Consider the following 26894-nt stretch of genomic DNA (forward strand, 5'->3'; position numbering starts at 1 on the left):
ATACAGACACCGAGGCTATATGGTATATGGTCCTAAAGGCAATGTTTCCCAACCAGGGTGCCTCCAGCTGTTACAAAACTACAACTCCCAGCATGCCCGGACAGCCGAAGGCTGTCCGGGCATGCTGGGAGTTGTAGTTTTGCAACAGTTGGAGGCACCCTGGTTGGGAAACACTGTCCTAAGGAATTACACATCCTGTTCGGAGCAAAACACGAAGCACATTCCAGACAGGTACGGTCTCGCTGCTTCTGTAACTCCAGGAAACGCTGTGGGGTACAGTACGAAAGTTATACATAATTCAGCTGTACTGTAATGGAGGTTACTGCCAAAAAATAAAAATAAAAACGCATAGAAATAGCGATAAAAACAAATGTATGCGATCCAACCCTCCGTCCGTACCGGTATGGCCGGCTTTCGAGACACCCTGCTAAATATGGAAGCAGTCAGGAAAGCCTGGCACGTGTGATAACTGCGAGGGGAAGCCGGAATTAGGACGCTGTAGCTTTAATATTAGGGGGGGGGGGGGGGGGGAGGAGGCAGGGAAGCTATGGTCACTGGGGGGAGATTTATCAAAACCTGTTCAGAGGAAAAAGGTGCTGTGTTGCCCATAGCAACCAATCAGATGGCTGCTTTCATTTTTGAAAAGGTCTCTGATAAAATGAAAGCAGCGAACTGATTGGTTGCTATGGGCAACTTAGCAACTGGACATTACTAGGACAGGGCCTGACTAATGTGTTATGGATCTAGGAGCCAGAGGAAAAAAAAAAAAAAAAGGTTAATAAAAGCCAGGAATGGCGCACGTCATATGATCAGTCATTAGTGTCCCCTCATTTCTGTGTCACAGTCATTAGTGTCCCCCTCATCTCTGTGTCACAGTCATTAGTGTCCCCCTCATCTCTGTGTCACAGTCATTAGAGTCCCCCTCATCTCTGTGTCACAGTCATTAGTGTCCCCTCATCTCTCCCTGTGTCACAGTCATTAGTGTCCCCCTCATCCCTGTGTCACAGTCATTAGTGTCCCCTCATCCCTGTGTCACAGTCATTAGTGTCCCCCTCATCCCTGTGTCACAGTCATTAGTGTCCCCCTCATCCCTGTGTCACAGTCATTAGTGTCCCCTCATACCTCCCTGTGTCACAGTCATTAGTGTCCCCTCATCTCTCCCTATGTCACAGTCATTAGTGTCCCCCTCATCTCTGTGTCACAGTCATTAGTGTCCCCCTCATCCCTGTGTCACAGTCATTAGTGTCCCCCTCATCCCTGTGTCACAGTCATTAGTGTCCCCCTCATCTCTGTCACAGTCATTAGTGTCCCCCTCATCCCTGTGTCACAGTCATTAGTGTCCCCCTCATCCCTGTGTCACAGTCATTAGTGTCCCCTCATACCTCCCTGTGTCACAGTCATTAGTGTCCCCTCATCTCTCCCTGTGTCAGTCATTAGTGCCCCTCATCTCTCCCGTGTCACAGTTATTAGTGTCCCCTCCTCTCCCCTGTGTCACTGTCATTAGTGTCCCCTCATCTCTCCCTGTGTCACAGTCATTAGTGTCCCCTCATCTCTCCTGTGTCACAGTCATTAGTGTCCCCTCATCTCTCCCTGTGTCACAGTCATTAGTATCCCCTCATCTCTCCCTGTGTCAGTCATTAGTGCCCCTCATCTCTCCCTGTGTCACAGTCATTAGTGTCCCCTCATCTCTCCGTGTCACAGTCATTACTGTCCCCTCATCTCTCTGTGTCACAGTCATTAGTGTCCCCTCATCTCTCTCTGTGTCACAGTCATTAGTGCCCCTCATCTCTCCCCTGTGTCACAGTCATTAGTATCCCCTCATCTCTCCCTGTGTCAGTCATTAGTGCCCCTCATCTCTCCCCTTGTGTCACAGTCATTAGTGTCCCCTCATCTCTCCCTGTGTCACAGTCATTAGTGTCCCCTCATCTCTCCCTGTGTCACAGTCATTAGTGTCCCCTCCTCTCTCCCTGTGTCACAGTCATTAGTGTCCCCTCCTCTCTCCCTGTGTCACAGTCATTAGTGTCCCCTCATCTCCCCCGTGTCACAGTCATTAGTGTCCCCTCCTCTCTCCCTGTGTCACAGTCATTAGTGTCCCCTCCTCTCTCCCGTGTCACAGTCATTAGTGTCCCCTCCTCTCTCCCGTGTCACAGTCAGTGTCCCCTCCTCTCTCCCGTGTCACAGTCATTAGTGTCCCCTCCTCTCTCCCGTGTCACAGTCATTAGTGTCCCCTCCTCTCTCCCGTGTCACAGTCAGTGTCCCCTCCTCTCTCCCGTGTCACAGTCATTAGTGTCCCCTCATCTCTCCCTGTGTCACAGTCATTAGTGTCCCCTCATCTCTCCCTGTGTCACAGTCATTAGTGTCCCCTCATCTCTCCCTGTGTCACAGTCATTAGTGTCCCCTCCTCTCTCCCGTGTCACAGTCATTAGTGTCCCCTCATCTCTCCCGTGTCAGTCATTAGTGTCCCCTCATCTCTCCCGTGTCAGTCATTACTGTCCCCTCATCTCTCCCTGTGTCACAGTCATTAGTGTCCCCTCATCTCTCCCTGTGTCACAGTCATTAGTGTCCCCTCCTCTCTCCCGTGTCACAGTCAGTGTCCCCTCTCTCCGGGACAAACCGCGGACACCGTGGTTAAAATTAAAGCTTTTATTAAGAAGCTGACATTGCGTTTCGGGAGCATGTGACCCCTTTTTCAAGTCTATATATAACTACACCACAGTACTTGCTTTTATACATACACATTTAAAAAATAAAAATAAAAAACAGGAAATGGATTGCACCATGACATCACATCGATACAGTGACAACGGTCACAAACACGTTATTAAAGATCAGAAGCTTTATATACGGAGATTTATACAGTATATAAAGTATCAGACTATTCGTCAATAAGGAAAATGCCAGCGGTGTCACTGGTAACGTGTATCATTTCACTATTACCTGATGAGGAGGTTTTAGGTTCAATTCCCCCTTGAGGTCAAAAGTAGTAATGAGCAAACTTACAGTAAATTCAATTCGTCACGAACTTCTCAGCTCGGCAGTTGATGACTTATCCTGCATAAAAGTAGTTCAGCTTTCCGGTGCTCCCGTGGGCTGGAAAAGGTGGATACAGTCCTAGGAGACTCTTTCCTAGGACTGTATCCACCTTTTCCAGCCCACAGGAGCACCTGAAAGCTGAACTAATTTATGCAGGAAAAGTCATCAACTGCCGAGTCGAGAAGTTCGTGACGAATCGAATTTACTGTAAGTTTACTCATCTCTAGTCAAAAGTATTAGAAAAAATATTAGTTAAAATTATACACTAATTAATAGACTCATATTACCTATTTAATTCCGCCTCATATAAAAGCCCATAGACTTCTATGGGATTCCGCACTCCCATTCACACTTCTGAATTTACGCTTGCGGAATTCCGCCAGCGGAATTCCGCAAGCGTAAATTCAGAAGTGTGAATAGGAGTGCGGAATCCCATAGAAGTCTATGGGCTTTATTTTGAAGCGGAGTTCCGCAAGTGTAAATTCAGAGGTGTGAATAGGAGTGCGGAATCCCATAGAAGTCTATGGGCTTTATTTTGAGGCGGAGTTCCGCAAGCGGAAATTCAGAAGTGTGAATAGGAGTGCGGAATCCCATAGAAGTCTATAGACTTTATATTGAAGCAGAGTTCCGCAAGCGGAAATTCAGAAGTGTGAATAGGAGTGCGGAATCCCATAGAAGTCTATGGGCTTTATTTTGAAGCGGAGTTCCGCAAGCGGAAATTCAGAAGTGTGAATAGGAGTGCGGAATCCCATAGAAGTCTATGGGCTTTATTTTGAAGCGGAGTTCCGCAAGCGGAAATTCAGAAGTGTGAATAGGAGTGCGGAATCCCATAGAAGTCTATGGGCTTTATTTTGAAGCGGAGTTCCGCAAGCGGAAATTCAGAAGTGTGAATAGGAGTGCGGAATCCCATAGAAGTCTATGGGCTTTATTTTGAAGCGGAGTTCCGCAAGCGGAAATTCAGAAGTGTGAATAGGAGTGCGGAATCCCATAGAAGTCTATGGGCTTTATTTTGAAGCGGAGTTCCGCAAGTGTAAATTCAGAGGTGTGAATAGGAGTGCGGAATCCCATAGAAGTCTATGGGCTTTATTTTGAGGCGGAGTTCCGCAAGCGGAAATTCAGAAGTGTGAATAGGAGTGCGGAATCCCATAGAAGTCTATAGACTTTATATTGAAGCAGAGTTCCGCAAGCGGAAATTCAGAAGTGTGAATAGGAGTGCGGAATCCCATAGAAGTCTATGGGCTTTATTTTGAAGCGGAGTTCCGCAAGCGGAAATTCAGAAGTGTGAATAGGAGTGCGGAATCCCATAGAAGTCTATGGGCTTTATTTTGAAGCGGAGTTCCGCAAGCGGAAATTCAGAAGTGTGAATAGGAGTGCGGAATCCCATAGAAGTCTATGGGCTTTATTTTGAAGCGGAGTTCCGCAAGCGGAAATTCAGAAGTGTGAATAGGAGTGCGGAATCCCATAGAAGTCTATGGGCTTTATTTTGAAGCGGAGTTCCGCAAGCGGAAATTCAGAAGTGTGAATAGGAGTGCGGAATCCCATAGAAGTCTATAGACTTTATTTTGAAGCAGAGTTCCGCAAGCGGAAATTCAGAAGTGTGAATAGGAGTGCGGAATCCCATAGAAGTCTATGGGCTTTATTTTGAAGCGGAGTTCCGCAAGCGGAAATTCAGAAGTGTGAATAGGAGTGCGGAATCCCATAGAAGTCTATGGGCTTTATTTTGAAGCGGAGTTCCGCAAGCGGAAATTCAGAAGTGTGAATAGGAGTGCGGAATCCCATAGAAGTCTATGGGCTTTATTTTGAAGCGGAGTTCCGCAAGCGGAAATTCAGAAGTGTGAATAGGAGTGCGGAATCCCATAGAAGTCTATGGGCTTTATTTTGAAGCGGAGTTCCGCAAGCGGAAATTCAGAGGTGTGAATAGGAGTGCGGAATCCCATAGAAGTCTATGGGCTTTATTTTGAAGCGGAGTTCCGCAAGCGGAAATTCAGAAGTGTGAATAGGAGTGCGGAATCCCATAGAAGTCTATGGGCTTTATTTTGAAGCGGAGTTCCGCAAGCGGAAATTCAGAGGTGTGAATAGGAGTGCGGAATCCCATAGAAGTCTATGGGCTTTATTTTGAAGCGGAGTTCCGCAAGCGGAAATTCAGAGGTGTGAATAGGAGTGCGGAATCCCATAGAAGTCTATGGGCTTTATTTTGAAGCGGAGTTCCGCAAGCGGAAATTCAGAAGTGTGAATAGGAGTGCGGAATCCCATAGAAGTCTATGGGCTTTATTTTGAAGCGGAGTTCCGCAAGCGGAAATTCAGAAGTGTGAATAGGAGTGCGGAATCCCATAGACGTCTATGGGCTTTATTTTGAAGCGGAGTTCCGCAAGCGGAAATTCAGAAGTGTGAATAGGAGTGCGGAATCCCATAGAAGTCTATGGGCTTTATTTTGAAGCGGAGTTCCGCAAGCGTAAATTCAGAAGTGTGAACGGGAGGGCGGAATCCCATAGAAGTCTATGGGCTTTAAAGGGGTACTCCAGCTCTAAGACATCTTATCCTCTAGCCAAAGGATTGGGGATAAGATGCCTGGTCGCGGGTGTCCCGCCCACTGGGGACCCCCCGTGATCTTGCACACAGCACCCTGTTACAATCAGTCCCCGGAGCGTGTTCTCTCCAGGTCCGATGACTGGTGATCACGGGGCCGGAGCATTGTGACATCATGGGCCCCGCCCGTGTAACGTCAAGCTCCACCCCCTCAATGCAAGCCTATGGGAGGGGGCGTGACAGCTGTCCTTTGGATAGGGGGATAAGATGTCTTCGCGCCGGAGTACCCCTTTAATTTGAGGCTGCGGAAATTCTGTTGCCTCTCACCGCTATACACAGGAAGTGGAGAAAACAATCAAATTCACAACATGATGAGCGGCTGCAAATCTACAGGTAAATTTTGGTGCAGTTCTGGCCCATGTGGGTTCAGCCAAGAGGGGCAAGAATAGATTTTATTCTGTAATTAATCGTACATAGCATGGCGCCAGCAGCTACATCAAAAGTACTTTTAATTTCTTTTAATCTCTGAAGCGCCGCCCCCTCAACACGGCCGCCCTAGGCAAAGGCCACAGGTGCCTGATGGTAAATACAGCCCTGGGTAGATGTTGCGACAAAGTGCGGTGTGGCGATTAAATATAGACTTTATGAATTGAGCAAACGAAATGTCTCCATATGTTCAACAAACAGACCTCAGGTAGATTACACTCGGTCTATAGAAGTCAAAAGCCACAACGCAGTTGCGATATGCGTAAGGAAACCTTTTTTTATGTGAACAAGACCGGAGTGTCTGAAGTCACAGGCTGGGACCCTGCAGCTGTTCGGCCTCCAGTATCCCTATGTCAACACTTCTGGTCTGATAATCTCAGCACTTTCAGGGCAGACACTGGAAAATTATTAAAGGGGAACTCCGCTGGAAAACTTTATTTTTTTTTTAAATCATCTGGTGCCAGAAAGTTAAACAAATTTGTAAATTACTTTTATTTAAAAATCTTAATCCTTCCAGTACTTAGCTGCTGTATGCTCCACAGGAAGTTCTTTTCTTTTTGAATTTCCTTTCTGTCTGACCACAGTGCTCTCTTCTGACACCTCTGACCTTGTCACTAACTGTCCAGAGTAGGAGTAAATGCCCATAGCAAACCTCTCCTGCTCTGGACAGTTCCTAAAATGGACAGAGGTGTCAGAAGAGAGCACTGTGATCAGACAAAGGAAGTTCAAAAAGAAAAGAACTTCCTGTGGAGCATACAGCAGCTGTTAAGTACTGGAAGGATTAAGACTTTTTAATAGAAGTAATTTACAAATCTGTTTAACTTTCTGGCACCAGTTGATTTAAAAAATAAATAAAAATAAAATAAAGGTTCCTTCCAGTGGAGTTCCCCTTTGAGCCCAGCATTGGCCGGAGATCTACCAGTCACCATGTGTAGAGTTATGTGCATTATATCTAAGATGATCCTTTGTGACTAAATACATGTCAGTAGGGCACGCCCCCGTGATGTCACACCACACCCCCTCAAAACAAGTCTATAGCGAGGGGGTGTGGCATGACGTAACGAGGGGGCGCGCCCTACTTATATGTACCTGATCAACTGCTTCTTGTTTACACAAATAGCTAATCAGTCAGTCACATGACAGGAACTCAATGCACTAAGGCATGTAGAGGTGGTCAAGACAACTTACTGTAATTCCAACAGAGCATCAGAATGGAGAAAAAGGGGATTTAGGTGACTTTGAAAGTGACATGGTTCATGGTAGATTTTCACACACAACAATCTCTCGGGTTTACAGAGAACGGTCCGAAAAAGAGAAAATATCCAGTGAGCGGCAGTTGTGTGGACGCAAATGCATTGTCGTCAGAGGAGAATGGGAAGACTGGTTCGAGATGACAGAAAGGCAACAGTAACTCAACAACCAAGGTCTGAAGAATATCATCGCTAAACGCACATGTTCAACCTTGAAGCAGATGGGCTACAGAGGTAGAAGACAACACCGGGGGGGGGGGGGCCCTCCTGTCAGCTAAGAACAGGAAACCGAGGCCACAATTCACACAGGAACCAAACTGGACAATGGAAGATGGAAAATAAAGCCGGGATCCCTCCTGCCTTGTGTCAGCGGGTCAGCCTGGTGGGGGTGTAATGGTGGAGGGGGGACATTTTCTGGGCACTTTGGGCCCCTCAGTACCAATTGATCCTGGTATAAACACCACAGCCTACCTGAGTGTTGTTACTGGTCATGTCCGTCCCTTTATGACCACAGTGGACCCATCTTCTGATGATACTTCCAGCAGGATAATGCCCCATGTCACATGACATCATCTCATACAGGACAATGAGGTCACATGACATCATCTCATACAGGACAATGAGGTCACATGACATCATCTCATACAGGACAATGAGGTCACATGACTCCAATGGCCTCCACAGTCACCAGATCTCATCCTATGGATCACCGCTGGGATGTGGTGGAACCGGAGATTCTCATCATGGATCCGACAAATCTACAGCAACTGTGTGATGTCATCATGTCCATATGGAGGAACTGTGTGATGTCATCATGTCCATATGGAGGAACTGTGTGATGTCATCATGTCCATATGGAGGAACTGTGTGATGTCATCATGTCCATATGGAGGAACTGTATGATGTCATCATGTCCCTATGGGGGAACTGTGTGATGTCATCATGTCCCTATGGGGGAACTGTGTGATGTCATCATGTCCCTATGGGGGAACTGTGTGATGTCATCATGTCCATATGGGGGAACTGTGTGATGTCATCATGTCCATATGGGGGAACTGTGTGATGTCATCATGTCTATATGGAGGAACTGTGTGATGTCATCATGTCCATATGGAGGAACTGTGTGATGTCATCATGTCCATATGGAGGAACTGTGTGATGGCATCATGTCCATATGGGGGAACTGTGTGATGTCATCATGTCCATATGGGGGAACTGTGTGATGTCATCATGTCCATATGGAGGAACTGTGTGATGTCATCATGTCCATATGGAGAACTGTGTGATGTCATCATGTCCATATGGAGGAACTTGTGATGTCATCATGTCCATATGGAGGAACTGTGTGATGTCATCATGTCCATATGGAGAACTGTGTGATGTCATCATGTCCATATGGAGGAACTTGTGATGTCATCATGTCCATATGGAGGAACTTGTGATGTCATCATGTCCATATGGGGGAACTGTGTGATGTCGTCATGTCCATATGGGGGAACTGTGTGATGTCATCATGTCCATATGGAGAAACTGTGTGATGTCATCATGTCCATATGGAGAACTGTGTGATGTCATCATGTCCATATGGAGGAACTGTGTGATGTCATCACGTCCATATGAAGTGGAACATTTCCAGCACCTTGTAGAAAGTATAAAGGGGGTCCCCACCCAGGACTAGAAAGTGTCCAGAGAGTGTACTGTATATGAAAAACAAGGTTATTCCTCCTTAAGGAACAGTGCCTCACTTGTCTGTAGGCTGTATGTGGTATTGCAGCTCAGGTCCATTGCTCTTCCTGGAATAAATCAGCCATGTTTTTCTTTTCTATGTAATTTTGACAACCCCCCCCCCCCCCCCCCCCTCTACAATCCTGAGGCATCGCTGCCTCTATAGAACAGGTAAAAGTGATTCAGGGTATACAAATAACGCGCACAGTAACGCCAGGACTTTGATCTTTCCATACAATAGTTCTGTGTCTCCAGTTACCATTAATGTATTTCAGCACCTATGTAATGAATCATTAGAAAGACGCCGCAGATATTCATCAGCACCCGGTGACACGGCTCTTTGTCATGCGGAGGCGCGAGTGACTCAATAGACAATCCCTTCCCTGTCACGGCACATGCTTGACGCTGACAGCACCCCCGAGACCTGCTCCTGGTGCATCGTGGGAAAACAGAGGGCACCCCACTTGCCAGATTAGGAATTATGAAGGGCATTGGCCAACGGCTGTCCGGGCAATGCTGGGAGTTGTAGTTTTGCAACAGCTGGAGGGCCACAGTTTGCAGGTCATTTTTTATTTGACTATACTACATGGGGTGTAAAGTTAGTTTAGTTCATAATATAGTGTCTGCACCGGTGTTTGGTCGCAATTCTTATGTGATTTTTGCCCCGATGTTTATTTTTAACAGTGTACAAAGTCATCTCAGGTTTTCCCAGGTTGCAGTGTGGCCCGAGATATGACATCACTAGTCAGGTGTTCATAGGGAGCCTGTCTGTGCTTCAATAGGTGAAGCGACTGCTGGGGTGGGAAGGGAGATCATTGTAGTTTTGCAACAGATGGAGGCTCCCTGGTCGGAAAACACTGGTCTATTGCATTGAAGGGTTCACAGGTGTGTTTCAACGGGTGGGGAAAAAAAAGTGACCTCACACTTACAAACAAGGAATCCTGGCACTTGTAGTTTAAGGGAAGGAACACCAGCAGGAAATACCCAGTTCACAAAAAGCTAGCCTCAGTGTTATGGTAATCTCACAACACATGGTGGAGAACCCCTTTAATGTGCTATACGTCTAACAGCATGTTTGCACACTGTGTTCCATACAGTTCTTTATCTGACGGAGCAGGGTGTGCGCTTATAAAAGACTGCAAGAAAAGAAAAAAAACTCCATAAAAACGCACGTCGGCACATGTAGGTCATAAAAACCTCCACACTGCCACCACATCGGGGATCTGAACAACTCGGAACGTATTAAAAAGGACATACCGTACGTACAGATTTTAGAAAGTGTTTAGAAAAAATTATCCTAAATGCCTTAAAATGGTTTTAAATGAATAGAATAAAAAAACTAAAATAAAAAAAAAAAGAACAAAAACCCCTATGCAGGGCAACACCTGTGCGTTCTTTAAAGTGTACCTGTCCTATATATGTCACGCAGATGCTTTACATGTCTTTTTTTTATGTCTGGCTTCTGTATTTGGCAGACAAATCCATCTGTTCTGCTGCTCACTCATTCTGACATCCACTGCTCAGGAAGGGGGCGTGTCCAAAGTAAAAGCTGAGCCCGCCATCACTCACCATGCATTCAGTTCATCCCTTAGTCTGCTGTGCCTTTTCATCCAATCATTGCAGGCTGCTCTGTAACCCCCTCCTCTCTGTTTGCAGACAGGAGACAGGACAGGAGTGAGCACAGAAGTGTGCCTGCAGCCAAACAGGATTGTGCTGCAGCCAGGATTATGTTCTAGATCATGGGTTCTCAAATCGGTGGTACGCGTACCCCTAGGGGTACGCCACCGGTTGAGCGGGGGTACACAATGCGCTGACAAATGCCGGCCATGCATTGGCCAGTATTTGTCAGCACAGAGCGGGGAATGGCCACTGCAGCTGCCAAGTACCGCGGCGGCAGCTCCGGCCGCGGCTACTTTGCTGGAGCTGCGTGGTTGCCAGGACGGGATGGGGGGGGAGGACGGTTAGGAGGTCGAGATGTGAGGTAAGGATTTGGGGTCAGGATTTGAGGACGGGATATAAGGACAAACGTTTCTCCTTTGTCGTTCTCCCTCACAAGGATTAGGTTGGAAAAACCGGGCAGCGTCAGCTACTCAGCTAATTAATGATTATACTAAATAAAAACAATAAAAAATAATACTAAATACAACATTAAATAATATACTAAATAAAATACCAATACTAAAATAATACCAAAACTAAAATAATTCCAATACTAAAATAATTCCAAAACTAAAATAATTCCAATACTAAAATAATACCAATACTAAAATAATTCCAATACTAAAATAATTCCAATACTAAAATAATTCCAATACTAAAATAATACCAATACTAAAATAATACCAATACTAAAATAATACCAATACTAAAATAATACCAATACTAAAATAATACCAATACTAAAATAATACCAATACTAAAATAATTCTAATACTAAAATAATTCCAATACTAAAATAATTCCAATACTAAAATAATACCAATACTAAAATACCGTAATTCTAATACTAAAATAATTCTAATACTAAAATAATACTAATACTAAAATAATACTAATACTAAAATAATTCTAATACTAAAATAATTCTAATACTTATTATTAATAATAATAATAAATATTATTTAAAAAAACACAAGAAAAATTTAAATTACAATAAAATAATAAATAAATCTATTTCAATCTCTCCCTTTGATCAGTTTAAAGAAATGAAATCACTGTGATGTGCCCATAAGCCTTCAGGGTCCATCCTTTTAGGGCATTTATACTAAACCATGATTTCAGGGCGGAACAGGTTCCTGAATTCTGTCAGATAAGAGGAAGTGGCGATCCCCCGACTACTTACATACGATAAGTCAATTCCTCAAAACTTTACGCATCGTCCCCCAGACAGATCAGTGTCCAGACATTAACTTCCCGTCACCAATTTCCATAAGCCTCTTCCGAAACTACCGTAGGTAAAATGTTCACACACCGGGGCCCAAAAATACATATCGTAGGCTCTAGGTCTCCACCCAGCATAGTCCTATTTCCAGTAAGGCCTTGTTTCCCAATCAGTGTGCCTCCAGCTGTTGCAGAACTACAACTCCCAGCATGACCGGACAGCCAACGGCTGTCCGGGCATGCTAGGAGTTGTAGTTTTGCAACAATTGGGAAACACTGACCAACATATAATCGACCATATTAATCATTTAACAGCATAAAATCCGCAGCAGATACGGTATCTCTGAACAGACCCTCAGGGTTCATTCAAACACCCATAAATCTGCCATGAAAATTCCACTGTGGATTGCCTTCAACGTGTCTGCAGAAAATCTGCAGCAGATAATGTACATGTATACGTACCTTTAAATGGGTACTCCGCTGGATGGATAATATATATATATATATATATATATATATATATATATATATATATATATATATATGTGTGTGTGTATGTATATTTATTTATTTTTTTAAATCAACTGATGCCAGAAAGTGAAACAGATTTGTAAATTACTTCTATTTAAAAATCTTAATCCTTCCAGTACTTAGCTGCTGTATGCTCCACAGGAAGTTCTTTTCTTTTTGAATTACCTTTTAGTCTGACCACAGTGCTCTCTGCTGACACCTCTGTCCATGTCAGGAACTGTCCAGAGTGGGAGCAAATCCACATAGCAAAGCTATCCTGCTCCGGACAGTTCCGGATATGGGCAGAGGTGTCAGCAGAGAGCAATGTGCTCAGAAAGGAAAGGAAATTCAAAAAGAAAAGAAACTTCCTCTGGAGCATACAGACGCTGATAAGTACTGGAAGGATTAAGATTTTTAAATAGAAGTAATTTACAAATCTGTTTCACTTTCTTGCATCAGTTGATTTAAAATTTTTTTTTTTAAAGGGGTACTACTCCGGGGAACTAAACTCATCCCCCAACAATCTCCTGTGCAGGGCTCCTTGGCGCGTCTGACCCCCCCACCTTCTATGGAGATCGCAAGTGACGGCCTGCTGAACCAATCACTGGCTGAGGTGGGACATCGCTGTGGCCGGTGATTGGCTGAGCAGGCTTCATGTGCGCTCGTCCAGAAAGGTGCGTGTCAGAGCGTGCCGAAGACGGATAAGTACCGTATTTTTCGTCCTATAGGACGCACCGGCGTATAAGACGCACCCTATTTTAGGTGCAAAATCTAAAAAATTAAAGATTTTGAACCCAATAGTGGTCTCAACCTGCGGACCTCCAGATGTTGCCGTTGGCTGTCCGGGCATGCTGGGAGTTGTAGTTTTGCAACATCTGGAGGTCCGCAGATTGAAGACCACTGCATAGGAGGTAATACTCACGTGTCCCCGCCGCTCCGGACCCGTCACCGCTGCCCTGGATGTCTCTCCATCGCTGTCGCCGTGTCCCCGTGTTGTGTCGCCGTGTCTCTGGAACGTCTCTGCTGCCGGCCGGGTATCCTCGCTCTCCGTCGCCGCCATCACGTCGTTACGCACGCCAACGCACGTACGCGACGACGTGATGACGAGGAAGGAGAGCGCCGGCCATACAGGGGATCCCTGAACGGAGAAGACACCGAGGAGGCAGGTAAGGTCCCTCCCGGTGTCCTGTAAGCACTAACCCGGCTATTCAGTCGGGCTGTTCGGGACCACCGCGGTGAAAGCGCGGCGGTCCCGAACAGCCCGACTGAACAGCCGGGTTAGCGTCACTTTCCCTTCAGACGTGGCGGTCAGCTTTGATCGCCACGTCTGAAGGGTTAAATACAGGGCATCACCGCGATCGGTGATGTCCTGTATTAGCCGCGGGTCCCGGCCATTGATGGCCACAGAGACCGCCGCGATAGGGGTGTATTCGCCGTATAAAACGCACCGACTTTTTCCCCCCAGTTTTGGGGAAGAAAAAGTGCGTCTTATACGGCGAAAAATACGGTAGACAGGAGATCATAGGGGGTCCTGTGGATAGGGGGTAAGTTCAGTTCCCTGGAGTACCCCTTTAAAAAAAAAAAAAAAAAAAAAGTATAGAAAATCCAGTTTATGACTTGCTGCAATTTTTTGTAAGGGCACGAAATTCCATGAGGACATCACGTCCGCTTGGACATGCGCCGTTTCCACTGACAGCAGCGCATGTCCGGCGAAAGAATGAACACGCTGTAGGACGCAGACCAAAAGGAATACACAATGGAAAACAACAAAGGAAAGTTCCAGCTGGACAAACAGAACTAGTTCACACACATGGATTTTGACATGAACAATGCTCCGCGTGTCTCTGACTGATTTAAAGGGGTACTCCAGTGGAAAACAATCTACATGTGCCAGAAAGTTAAACCGATTTGTAAATTACTTCTATTTAAAAATCTTAATCCTTCCAGTACTTATCAGCTGCTGTATGCTCCACAGGAAGTAGTGTAGTTCTTTCCAGTCTGACCACAGTGCTCTCTGCTGACACCTCTGTCCATGTCAGGAACTGTCCGGAGCAGGAGAGGTTTGCTATGGGGATTTGCTCCTACTCTGGACAGTTCCTGACACGGACAGAGGTCTGTGGTCAGACAGAAAAGAACTACACAACTTCCTCTGTAGCACACAGCAGATAATAAGTACTGGAAGGATTAAGATTTTTTAAATAGAAGTAATTTACAAATCTGTATAACTTTCTGGCACCAGTTAATTAAAAAAAATAATAATAATAATAAAATAAAAACATTATCCCACTGGATTACCCCTTTAAATAAAAAAAAATATATATTTCAAAACCACCTTCTGTGAGGATAAAGAATTGACCTTGTGGTTCTGCTTTTAATTTCCTATTGGAAACTAATAAAAACCACACATTAAAATCAGCACCATAGGGGGGAGATTTAGCAAAACCTGTCCAGAGGAAAAGTTGCCCAGTTGCCCATAGCAACCAATCAGCTGGCTGCTTTCATTTTTAACAAGGCCTGTGCAAAGTGAAAGAAGCCATCTGATTGGTTGCTATGGGCAACTGCCCAACTTTTCCTTTGCACAGGTTTTGATACATCTCCCCCGCAGACCTTTGAGGTGGAATTTTCGGCATAGTTTTAGCCTGTGTGAACACGTACCTAGAGGATATACCCTAATGCAGTGTTTCCCAACCAGGGTGCCTCCAGCTGTGGGCAAACTACAACTCCCAGCATGCCCGGACAGCCTTCGGCTGTCCGGGCATGCTGGGAGTTGTAGTTTGACCACAGCTGGAGGCACCCTGGTTGGGAAACACTTCCCTAATAGTATCCCATGCTTCCCTAACAGGATCTATGGGAACCCTCTGTGGCAAGCTGTGATGCCACTGAAGTCATGAGGCAAGAAGGTCACAGAGAACGGATATAGATTTATAGGCTCCTAGTCTAGGTACATAATATATACAACACAAAACATACAGACACGCTACTTGTCAGTACTACCGTCTACAGTGTTCATTGTGTGACCTCCATATTGTGCTATAGAAGAAGGTCATGGTAGGAAATATAGAATTTACTATAAAAATATAAGTCAGGGCCTGACAAATGTGCTATGGATCTAGGAGGACGCTAAATAAAGTCAGGAGCCAGGATGACGCACATCAGGTCCTATAATCGGTCACTACTGTCCCCTCATCTCTCCCTGTGTCACCGTCATTAGTGTCCCCTCATCTCTCCCCCGTGTCACAGTCATTAGTGTCCCCTCATCTCCCCCTGTGTCACAGTCATAAGTGTCCCCTCATCTCTCCGTGTCACAGTCATTAGTGTCCCCTCATCTCTCCCTGTGTCACAGTCATTAGTGCCCCTCATCTCTCCCTGTGTCACAGTCATTAGTGTCCCCTCATCTCTCCCTGTGTCACAGTCATTAGTGTCCCCTCATCTCTCCCTGTGTCACAGTCATTAGTGTCCCCTCATCTCTCCCTGTGTCACAGTCATTAGTGTCCCCTCATCTCTCCCTGTGTCACAGTCATTAGTGTCCCCTCATCTCTCCCTGTGTCACAGTCATTAGTGTCCCCTCATCTCTCCCTGTGTCACCGTCATTAGTGTCCCCTCATCTCTCCCTGTGTCACCGTCATTAGTGTCCCCTCATCTCTCCGTGTCACAGTCATTAGTGTCCCCTCATCTCTGTGTCACAGTCACTAGTGTCCCCTCATCTCCCCTGTGTCACAGTCCTTAGTGTCCCCTAATCTCTCCCTGTGTCACCGTCATTAGTGTCCCCTCATCTCCCCCTGTATCAGTCATTATTGTCCCCTCATATCTCCGTGTCACAGTCATTAATGTCCCCATATCTTTCTGTACCACAGTCATTAGTGTCCCCTCATCTCCCCCTGAAGTCATTAATGTCCCCTCATCTCTCTGTACCAGTCATTAGTGTCCCCTCATCTGTGTCACAGTCATTAGTGTCCCCTCATCTGCGTCACAGTCATTAGTGTCCCCTCATCTCCCCCTGTATCAGTCATTAGTGTCCCCTCATCTCTGTGTCAGTCATTAGTGTCCCCTCATCTGTGTGTCAGTCATTAGTGTCCCCTCATCTCCCAGTGTGTGTCAAAGTCATTAGTGTCCCCTCATCTTCCAGTGTGTCACAGTCATAAGTGTCCTCTAAATTTTTAAGAAAAAAAAAAAAAGTATTACTTACCTCTGCCTCCGTTCCCACACTGATCCCCGTTCTGTCTCCAGTGTTCAGCATCTGATGTCTTTGGTCGACGCTCGTGTCATGTGACAGCCGCAGCAAATAAGCTGCCTTGCCGCGACGCTCGGTACTGTACCCGAGTACGGAACATCACAGCCGAGGCCGTTAATTGGCTCGGCGGTCAGCTGTAACACTGAAGCCGGCCCCTAGGCTGAACGGGGTGGGGGGGTTGGAGATTCAGCGTAGGAACAAAAGGTGGAGGTAAGTAAAACGGTTATATTATAATCTTAGGGCTTGACAAATCCTGGGCGTCAGGTCACCACAGCGTATAGGCTTTTGTCAGCCCTTTTTAATAATCAAATATCTACTATCTATGTGTTTTTTTTTTTTTTTATAGGGCTGACAAAAACCTAGATGCCATGGTGACCTGGCGCCTGGAATTTGTCAAGCCCTAAGAATGAGAGAGAGTGTGTGTGTGTGTATATATATTATATATATATATATATATATATATATATATATATATATATATATATATATATATATATATATTTATCTAATATATGATTATATAAAATTCTTAGGGCTTGACAAATCCCGGGCGCCAGGTCACCATGGCGTCTAGGTTTTTGTATCCTCTCTGGAAGTATCGCACAGAACTCTCCTGTTCTCCCAGCTGCAGGCCGGGGGGGAATCTATGAGACTACCCTGAAGTATCTGTGTATACTACCCAATATATATATATTTTACACATACACCTGCAGAGCCATGTACCTCTTGTTCACGTGGGCAGTATACACAGATACTTCAGGGTAGTCTCAGATCCCCCCCCCCCCCCCCCCCCCCCTGGCCTGCAGCTGGGAGAACAGGAGAGTTATGTGCGATACTTCCAGAGAGGAGACAAGCCGAAACCTGCCTGATACACGTCGCTGAGGGGGAGGTGGGACACGGAATATTTTGGCCTAGATAACATCCACAGACCTTAATATTACCAATCTGTCCAAAAATAAAACAAACCGCAGGTAAACCCGCTGCAACGTGATTGTCAGCTCTTGGGGCGAGAGAGAGAACGGGGAAAGAGAAAGCAAAAGCAGAAAAGACCAATGGTGGTCGGACGTTTCATGTCTTTACATCACATGTGTGCACCGATAGTCACTACATGCCGCAACGTTTTGAGTCGGCTGTGCCGGCATGCTGGGAGTTGTAGTATCACAACAGCCAGGTTCGGTGTATAATCAGAATTCCCTAATTCCTCATCTTAAGAAAGTTAAGTCATATAGCATAGTCCTATCCTCAGTGTTTCCCCAACCAGGGTGCCTCCAGCTGTTGCAAAACTACAACTCCCAGCATGCCCGGACAGCCGTTGGCTGTCCGGGCATGCTGGGAGTTGTAGTTTTGCCACAGCTGGACAGCCACTGAGTAGAAAGCACTGCTTTAAAAGGAAACATTTTGCATTTAAAGAATATGGCGCCTGTCCGCATCTCTATTCCCTTGAACTGCAATACCGCATCCAAACTGAGGATAAGAGAGGCGCTGTTCCTGAAAGAAAGCAGTTCAGGATAACCCCTGCTATGGTGTTCAGTCAAAGTGATGCAACTTGATGGTATCCCTTATCGCAACGGGTTGCTGCAGGCAGTGAGAGCATCACTTGCGCCAAACTTTGTGTCACTTGCAACTTTTGGCAATTTACGCCATTATCTCTGTAACCTATAGTCGTGCGACCAAAGTCACAGCGTAGTCCTCTCCTCACGTATCGTGGCTCGACCAGAGATTTGCGCTTGTGCATCTTTGTACGCTGGATATGTAGGGAAAGCACTGTTGCGATACATCACATATGCACCCGATGTCTCGCCGTCGTCCAACGTACGTTCTGATTTTTCTCACCTTAACAATATATCTATTGGAGCGACAGCATAATCACATGACACATATATACGGATATCAATTACGCGCCCCCCCCCCCAAAGCCCCATCCCGTATGCACCCCACATCACTTTATAACGTACATAATGATGATTTTCATGTAAACAACGTATTCACTGAAGCGTCACCATGGACACGTGATGCGTATATTAGTATATAAAATGTCGCGCACACAACAGCCCCATCCCGTATGCACCCATTGAATGTATATTATTAGGATTATCCAAAAAACAACGCATCTATAGGGCATGATACGCAAATTAGATATAGATATAGATAGGTATATATATATATATATATATATATATATATATATATATATATATATATATCTATCTATCTAACTGTGTGTGTATATATATATATATATATATATATATATATACACACACACACACACACACACACACACACACACATATATACATATATATACATATATATACATACATATATACACACACACAGTCCCTATTCCGTATGCACCTGACATCTCTTCATTGTCACTTAGAGGGGTACTCCGGTGGAAAACATATATATATATTATTTTTTTTCAAATCAACTGGTGCCAGAAAGTTAAACATATTTGTAAATTACTTAAATTAAAAAAATCTTTACCCTTCCAGTACTTTTTAGCAGCTGTATGCTACAGAGGAAACTCTTTTCTTTTTGAATTTCTTTTTTGTCTTGTGCACAGTGCTCTCTGTTGACACCTCTGTCCGTCTCAGGAACTGTCCAGAGCAGGAGAAAATCCCCATAGCAAACCTATGCTGCTCTGGACGGACATCAGGTGTCAGCAGAGAGCACTGTGGACAAGACAAAAAAGAAATTCAAAAAGAACAGAATTTCCTCTGTAGCATACAGCTGCTAAAAAGTATTGGAAGGATAAATATTTTTTTAATAGAAGTCATTTACAAATCTGTTTAACTTTCTGGCACCAGTTGATATGAAAAATAAAATAAAATAAAATATTATATTATATTATATATATATATATTCCACCGGAGTCCCCCTTTAAGGTAATGAAGTTTCTCACGTAAACAATATACCTATAGGAGCGAGAGTATTGTCACACCGCCCCCATCTCATATGCACCATTGCTACATCCGCCGAAACGCGTCACTCCTTGGTTCGTGCATGCTGAGTTCTGTGTTCCCATTGGTATCCTGGGACTGCGGTGCTGGAATTTCCCTTTGTTCCTGTTATCTATAAGAGCGGTAGCATAGACGTGTGACGCGTATATACGTATATATCCATTGCGGCACACACCGGCCCCATCCCGTATGCACCTGACACCTATTCGTCACCGTATAACGTATGTAATTAGGTTTAAGGTAGCTATAGGAGCGATGGTCACGTGACACATATATATATACGTATACCTATTGTGGCCAGGGCCCGTCGCTGCAGGACAGGCAAACCAAGCAATTGTTTGGGGCCCCGAGCAGAGCTGGCACTTGTTGTGCCGGGGGCGGTCCTCCTACCCCTATCCCGGTTCGGCAGCACGCCCTGTCAGCCGGCCAGGCCAGCAGCGAGAGAGCCTGGAGCGGGAGGCAGAGACTAAAGCCGCTCGGCCTCCGGCTCCTATTTTGGGTGCCCGGCTCACCTGATATCCCCGCCCCCAGTTAAGTGCCGTACAGCTACGCGCGTCGGCCTCGTATTGACGTTCTCTCAAGTCACGCTCCCAGAATTCAAGGGCCGGTGTTACTACATTCTGACGCCGGCCCTAGGTATTTTGAGAGCGCGACGTGCACGGACATCATTACCGCGCGTAACTGTGCAAGTAACTGTGCAAACCCTTATCTGGGGACTGGGGAAGGTTCTGCCCTGAATTCCCGGCAACTGTAGCGGCAGAGGTACCAGCTGGGGGGGGGTCTAATCTGGGGGTACTACCTTTCTACTTTGGGGAGGGGGGTAATCTGGGGGTACAAGGGGTGAATTTAAACTGTATGGCTATGCTGTGGTTCCTGTAGGCTTTGCGTGCGTAAGGTGGGGAGGCGGGGGGGCTTTGCGCCTTCATGTCTATTTTGCTTGGGGCCCCCAATTCCTTCAAACGGCCCTGATTGTGGTGCACACTGGCCCCATCGCCATTGCCGTATAACGTAAGCAATGAAGTTATTCACATAAACAATGTATCTATAGGAGTGATAGCACGGACCTGTGACGCATATACACGTATACCCATTGTGGCGCATATATACGTCTACCCATTGTGGCGCATATATACGTAGACCCATTGTGGCGCACATCGGTAACATGGACCTGCTATGCATATACACATATACCCATTGTGGCGCACACCGGCCCATCCCGTATGTATTCGTATACCCATTGTGGCGCATATATTCGTATACCCATTGTGGCGCATATATTCGTATACCCATTGTGGCGCATATATTCGTATACCCATTGTGGCGCATATATTCGTATACCCATTGTGGCGCATATATTCGTATACCCATTGTGGCGCATATATACGTATACCCATTGTGGCGCATATATACGTAGACCCATTGTGGCGCATATATACGTATACCCATTGTGGCGCATATATTAGTCTACCCATTGTGGCGCATATATTCGTATACCCATTGTGGCGCATATATTCGTATACCCATTGTGGCGCATATATTCGTATACCCATTGTGGCGCATATATACGTATACCCATTGTGGCGCATATATACGTATACCCATTGTGGCGCATATATTCGTATACCCATTGTGGCGCATATATACGTATACCCATTGTGGCGCATATATTCGTATACCCATTGTGGCGCATATATTCGTATACCCATTGTGGCGCATATATTCGTATACCCATTGTGGCGCATATATACGTATACCCATTGTGGCGCATATATACGTATACCCATTGTGGCGCATATATACGTATACCCATTGTGGCGCATATATTCCTATATCCATTGTGGCGCATATATACGTTTACCCATTGTGGCGCATATATTCGTATACCCATTGTGGCGCATATATTCGTATACCCATTGTGGCGCATATATTCGTATACCCATTGTGGCGCATATATTCGTATACCCATTGTGGCGCATATATTCGTATACCCATTGTGGCGCATATATACGTATACCCATTGTGGCGCATATATACGTATACCCATTGTGGCGCATATATACGTATACCCATTGTGGCGCATATATTCGTATACCCATTGTGGCGCATATATTCGTATACCCATTGTGGCGCATATATACGTCTACCCATTGTGGCGCATATATTCGTCTACCCATTGTGGCGCATATATTCGTCTACCCATTGTGGCGCATATATTCGTATACCCATTGTGGCGCATATATTCGTATACCCATTGTGGCGCATATATTCGTATACCCATTGTGGCGCATATATTCGTATACCCATTGTGGCGCATATATACGTATACCCATTGTGGCGCATATATTCGTATACCCATTGTGGCGCATATATACGTATACCCATTGTGGCGCATATATACGTATACCCATTGTGGCGCATATATACGTATACCCATTGTGGCGCATATATACGTATACCCATTGTGGCGCATATATACGTCTACCCATTGTGGCGCATATACACGTATACCCATTGTGGCGCACACCGGCCCCATCCCGTATGTACCTTACGTCTCGCCATCGCCGTACAACGTACGTTATGAAGTTTGTCACGTAAACAAGGTAGGTGTAGGAGCGATGGTCACGTGACTCATATATATATATATATACCCATTTAGGGTGGCACATATGTGGAGTGGGCATTGCCAGGCAGCTCTCCATAAAGTGTACACAGTACCATGCAGTCTGGGCTCATCCCACCCTGCCCTGTGCTGTGCTGATAGGACCCCTCATACAATACAGCCGTCCATGCCGCCCCTGTCCCCCCTGACACCCCTCAATCTCACCTTGTTGTTGTATGGGTGGCTGTCCTAGTCTCCGGGGACCCCCCCTCAATTAGAGGGGGGTTAGGGAGCGCTTGTACGGGGTCAATGTCCGCCCGCCTTCTTATCTCTTTCCCATGGAGCCCCCGTGATGCTCCGGCCCGAGAAGTTTGTGTCTCTCCTTGGATTGAGGTTCACGCCCGGCCGGCGGCGGTGGCTCCCTCCTCCTCCCGAGCGACTGCGTTCAGCCCACCCCCCCTGGAGGCGGAGATGGTTCAGTCCGTCCCTCCATGTGTCTGTACGACTGAATCTCTCCAGCTCCCCCTAGAGGCCGCCGCTCGGTAACTACGTGCTCCAGGCGGTGTCACGTGTGTCAGTCACCGCGCGGCCCCGCCCCCTGCCCATCCTCTCCTTGTAGATTTCTTTATGTGCCCTGCTCCTCCTCCCCTCCTCCCTTATCTCTCTCCTCCTCCTCCTCTTTCTTCTTCCCATTCTGAGCCTCTTTTTCCTGCTTCCCTCATTCTTTCCTAGTGAATAGGAGTGTTGATTCATTGACACAGGGTGACACATCCGCCCAGAATGGAGGCTCTCTCTGGCATGTGCACAGAACATTTATTGCTGGCACATGACTTGTTACAGAAAGGAAGTGAAATCATTGGCATAGGATCATATGGATGACCCAGTGCATGTACCACATCAGAAGTGGCATCCTGGGGCCAGAGTTCTACAACCTGTGGCTCTCTAGTTGCAAAACTACAACTCCCATCATAGCTTAGGGCTATCCGGGCATATATGGATAACCCAGTGTGTGTACCGCATCAGAAATGGGCATCATGTGGCTCTCTAGTTGCAAAACTACAACTCCCATCATAGCTTAGGGCTATCCGGGCATATATGGATAACCCAGTGTGTGTACCGCATCAGAAATGGGCATCATGTGGCTCTCTAGTTGCAAAACTACAACTCCCATCATAGCTGAGGGCTATCCGGGCATATATGGATAACCCAGTGTGTGTACCGCATCAAAAATGGGCATCATGTGGCTCTCTAGTTGCAAAACTACAACTCCCATCATAGCTGAGGGCTATCCGGGCATATATGGATAACCCAGTGTGTGTACCGCATCAGAAATGGGCATCTTGTGACTCTCTAGTTGCAAAACTACAACTCCCATCATAGCTGAGGGCTATCCGGGCATATATGGATAACCCAGTGTGTGTACCGCATCAGAAATGGGCATCATGTGGCTCTCTAGTTGCAAAACTACAACTCCCATCATAGCTGAGGGCTATCCGGGCATATATGGATAACCCAGTGTGTGTACCGCATCAGAAATGGGCACCATGTGGCTCTCTAGTTGCAAAACTACAACTCCCATCATAGCTGAGGGCTATCCGGGCATATATGGATAACCCAGTGAGTGTACCGCATCAGAAATGGGCATCATGTGGCTCTCTAGTTGCAAAACTACAACTCCCATCATAGCTTAGGGCTATCCGGGCATATATGGATAACCCAGTGAGTGTACCGCATCAGAAATGGGCATCATGTGACTCTAGTTGCAAAACTACAACTCCCATCATAGCTTAGGGCTATCCGGGCATATATGGATAACCCAGTGTGTGTACCGCATCAGAAATGGGCATCCTGTGGCTCTCTAGTTGCAAAACTACAACTCCCATCATAGCTGAGGGCTATCCGGGCGTATATGGATAACCCAGTGTGTGTACCGCATCAGAAATGGGCATCCTGTGGCTCTCTAGTTGCAAAACTACAACTCCCATAATAGCTGAGGGCTATCCGGGCATATATGGATAACCCAGTGTGTGTACCGCATCAGAAATGGGCATCCTGTGGCTCTCTAATTGCAAAATTACAACTCCCATCATAGCTGAGGGCTATCCGGGCATATATGGATAACCCAGTGTGTGTACCGCATCAGAAATGGGCATCTTGTGACTCTCTAGTTGCAAAACTACAACTCCCATCATAGCTGAGGGCTATCCGGGCATATATGGATAACCCAGTGTGTGTACCGCATCAGAAATGGGCATCATGTGGCTCTCTAGTTGCAAAACTACAACTCCCATCATAGCTGAGGGCTATCCGGGCATATATGGATAACCCAGTGTGTGTACCGCATCAGAAATGGGCACCATGTGGCTCTCTAGTTGCAAAACTACAACTCCCATCATAGCTGAGGGCTATCCGGGCATATATGGATAACCCAGTGAGTGTACCGCATCAGAAATGGGCATCATGTGGCTCTCTAGTTGCAAAACTACAACTCCCATCATAGCTTAGGGCTATCCGGGCATATATGGATAACCCAGTGAGTGTACCGCATCAGAAATGGGCATCATGTGACTCTAGTTGCAAAACTACAACTCCCATCATAGCTGAGGGCTATCCGGGCATATATGGATAACCCAGTGTGTGTACCGCATCAGAAATGGGCATCATGTGGCTCTCTAGTTGCAAAACTACAACTCCCATCATAGCCGAGGACTATCCGGGCATATATGGATAACCCAGTGTGTGTACCGCATCAGAAATGGGCATCTTGTGACTCTCTAGTTGCAAAACTACAACTCCCATCATAGCTGAGGGCTATCCGGGCATATATGGATAACCCAGTGTGTGTACCGCATCAGAAATGGGCATCATGTGGCTCTCTAGTTGCAAAACTACAACTCCCATCATAGCTTAGGGCTATCCGGGCATATATGGATAACCCAGTGTGTGTACCGCATCAGAAATGGGCATCATGTGGCTCTCTAGTTGCAAAACTACAACTCCCATCATAGCTGAGGGCTATCCGGGCATATATGGATAACCCAGTGTGTGTACCGCATCAAAAATGGGCATCATGTGGCTCTCTAGTTGCAAAACTACAACTCCCATCATAGCTGAGGGCTATCCGGGCATATATGGATAACCCAGTGTGTGTACCGCATCAGAAATGGGCATCATGTGGCTCTCTAGTTGCAAAACTACAACTCCCATCATAGCTGAGGGCTATCCGGGCATATATGGATAACCCAGTGTGTGTACCGCATCAAAAATGGGCATCATGTGGCTCTCTAGTTGCAAAACTACAACTCCCATCATAGCTGAGGGCTATCCGGGCATATATGGATAACCCAGTGTGTGTACCGCATCAGAAATGGGCATCCTGTGGCTCTCTAGTTGCAAAACTACAACTCCCATCATAGCTGAGGGCTATCCGGGCATATATGGATAACCCAGTGTGTGTACCGCATCAGAAATGGGCATCATGTGACTCTAGTTGCAAAATTACAACTCCCATCATAGCCGAGGACTATCCGGGCATAAATGGATAACCCAGTGAGTGTACCGCATCAGAAATGGGCATCCTGTGGCTCTCTAGTTTCAAAACTACAACTCCCATCATGCCGCACCAGCTGCAGGCTTTACGGGCATGTATGGACGCACCATATCGGAAGTGGGCATCCTCTGGCCAGTATTCTGCAATCTGTGGCTCTCCAGCTGGGGCAAAACTACAACTCTCATGATGCATGGACAGCCAAAGCTGGGGCAGAACTACTACTCCCATCATGCCTGGACAGCTGTAGGCTATTCAGAGATATACAGATAACATAGTGCATGCACCACATCAGAAGTGGGCATTCCGTAGCTTTTTAGTTGGTGCAAAACTATAGCACTTCATGCCCCTCCAGCTGAAAGCTATCTGGGCACGTATGGATAACCCAGTGCATGTACCACATCAGAAGTGGGCATCCTGTATGCCTCCAGCTGGTGCAAAACTACAACTCCCATCATGCCCGAACAACTGAAGGCTATCTGGGAATGTGTGAATAACCCAGTGCATGTGCCACATCCGAAATGGGCATCCTGTGGGCAGTATTCTGCAAATTATGACTTTCCAGCTGGGGCAAAACTACAACTCCCATCATGCCCGGACAGCCGGAGGCTGTCCGGGCACGATGGGAATTGTAGTTTTGACCTAGCTGAAAAGCCTCAGGTTGGGGAACACTGCCCTGGGGCAATCACACACTGACACTAAGTATTTACAAGAATTTCACATAGAAGTGCCCGCTGCTGCCAAGGCTTCATATCCTAGTAATAGTACATAGAGTGGGGCAAAAAAGTATTTAGTCAGCGACCAATTGTGTAAGTTCTCCCACTTAAAAAGATAAGGGAGGCGCCTGTAATTTTCATCATAGGTTATAACTAGAGATGAGCGAACTTACAGTAAATTCGATTCGTCAAGAACTTCTCGGCTCGGCAGTTGATGACTTATCCTGCGTAGATTAGTTCAGCTTTCAGGTGCTCCAGTGGGTTGGAAAAGGTGGATACAGTCCTAGAAAAGAGTCTCATAGGACTGTATCCACCTTTTCCAGCCCACCGGAGCACCGGAAAGCTGAACTAATTTATGCAGGAAAAGTCATCAACTGCCGAGCCGAGAAGTTTGTGACGAATCGAATTTACTGTAAGTTCGCTCA

The 26894-nt window shown here is 46.1% G+C and overlaps 1 protein-coding gene across 1 annotated transcript in view; it reads right to left on the reverse strand.

Moving 5' to 3' along the window:
* Positions 1–22698, reverse strand: part of SRC (SRC proto-oncogene, non-receptor tyrosine kinase) — a gene marked incomplete in the record, with an annotated part of 48941 nt that extends 26243 nt beyond the window's left edge. Inside the window, 1 exon segment of the mRNA XM_056549900.1 lies at positions 22432–22698.
* Positions 22699–26894: the final 4196 nt, after the last annotated feature.

Source organism: Hyla sarda, chromosome 13, assembly GCF_029499605.1.
Source record: "Hyla sarda isolate aHylSar1 chromosome 13, aHylSar1.hap1, whole genome shotgun sequence".
NCBI lineage: Eukaryota > Metazoa > Chordata > Amphibia > Anura > Hylidae > Hyla > Hyla sarda.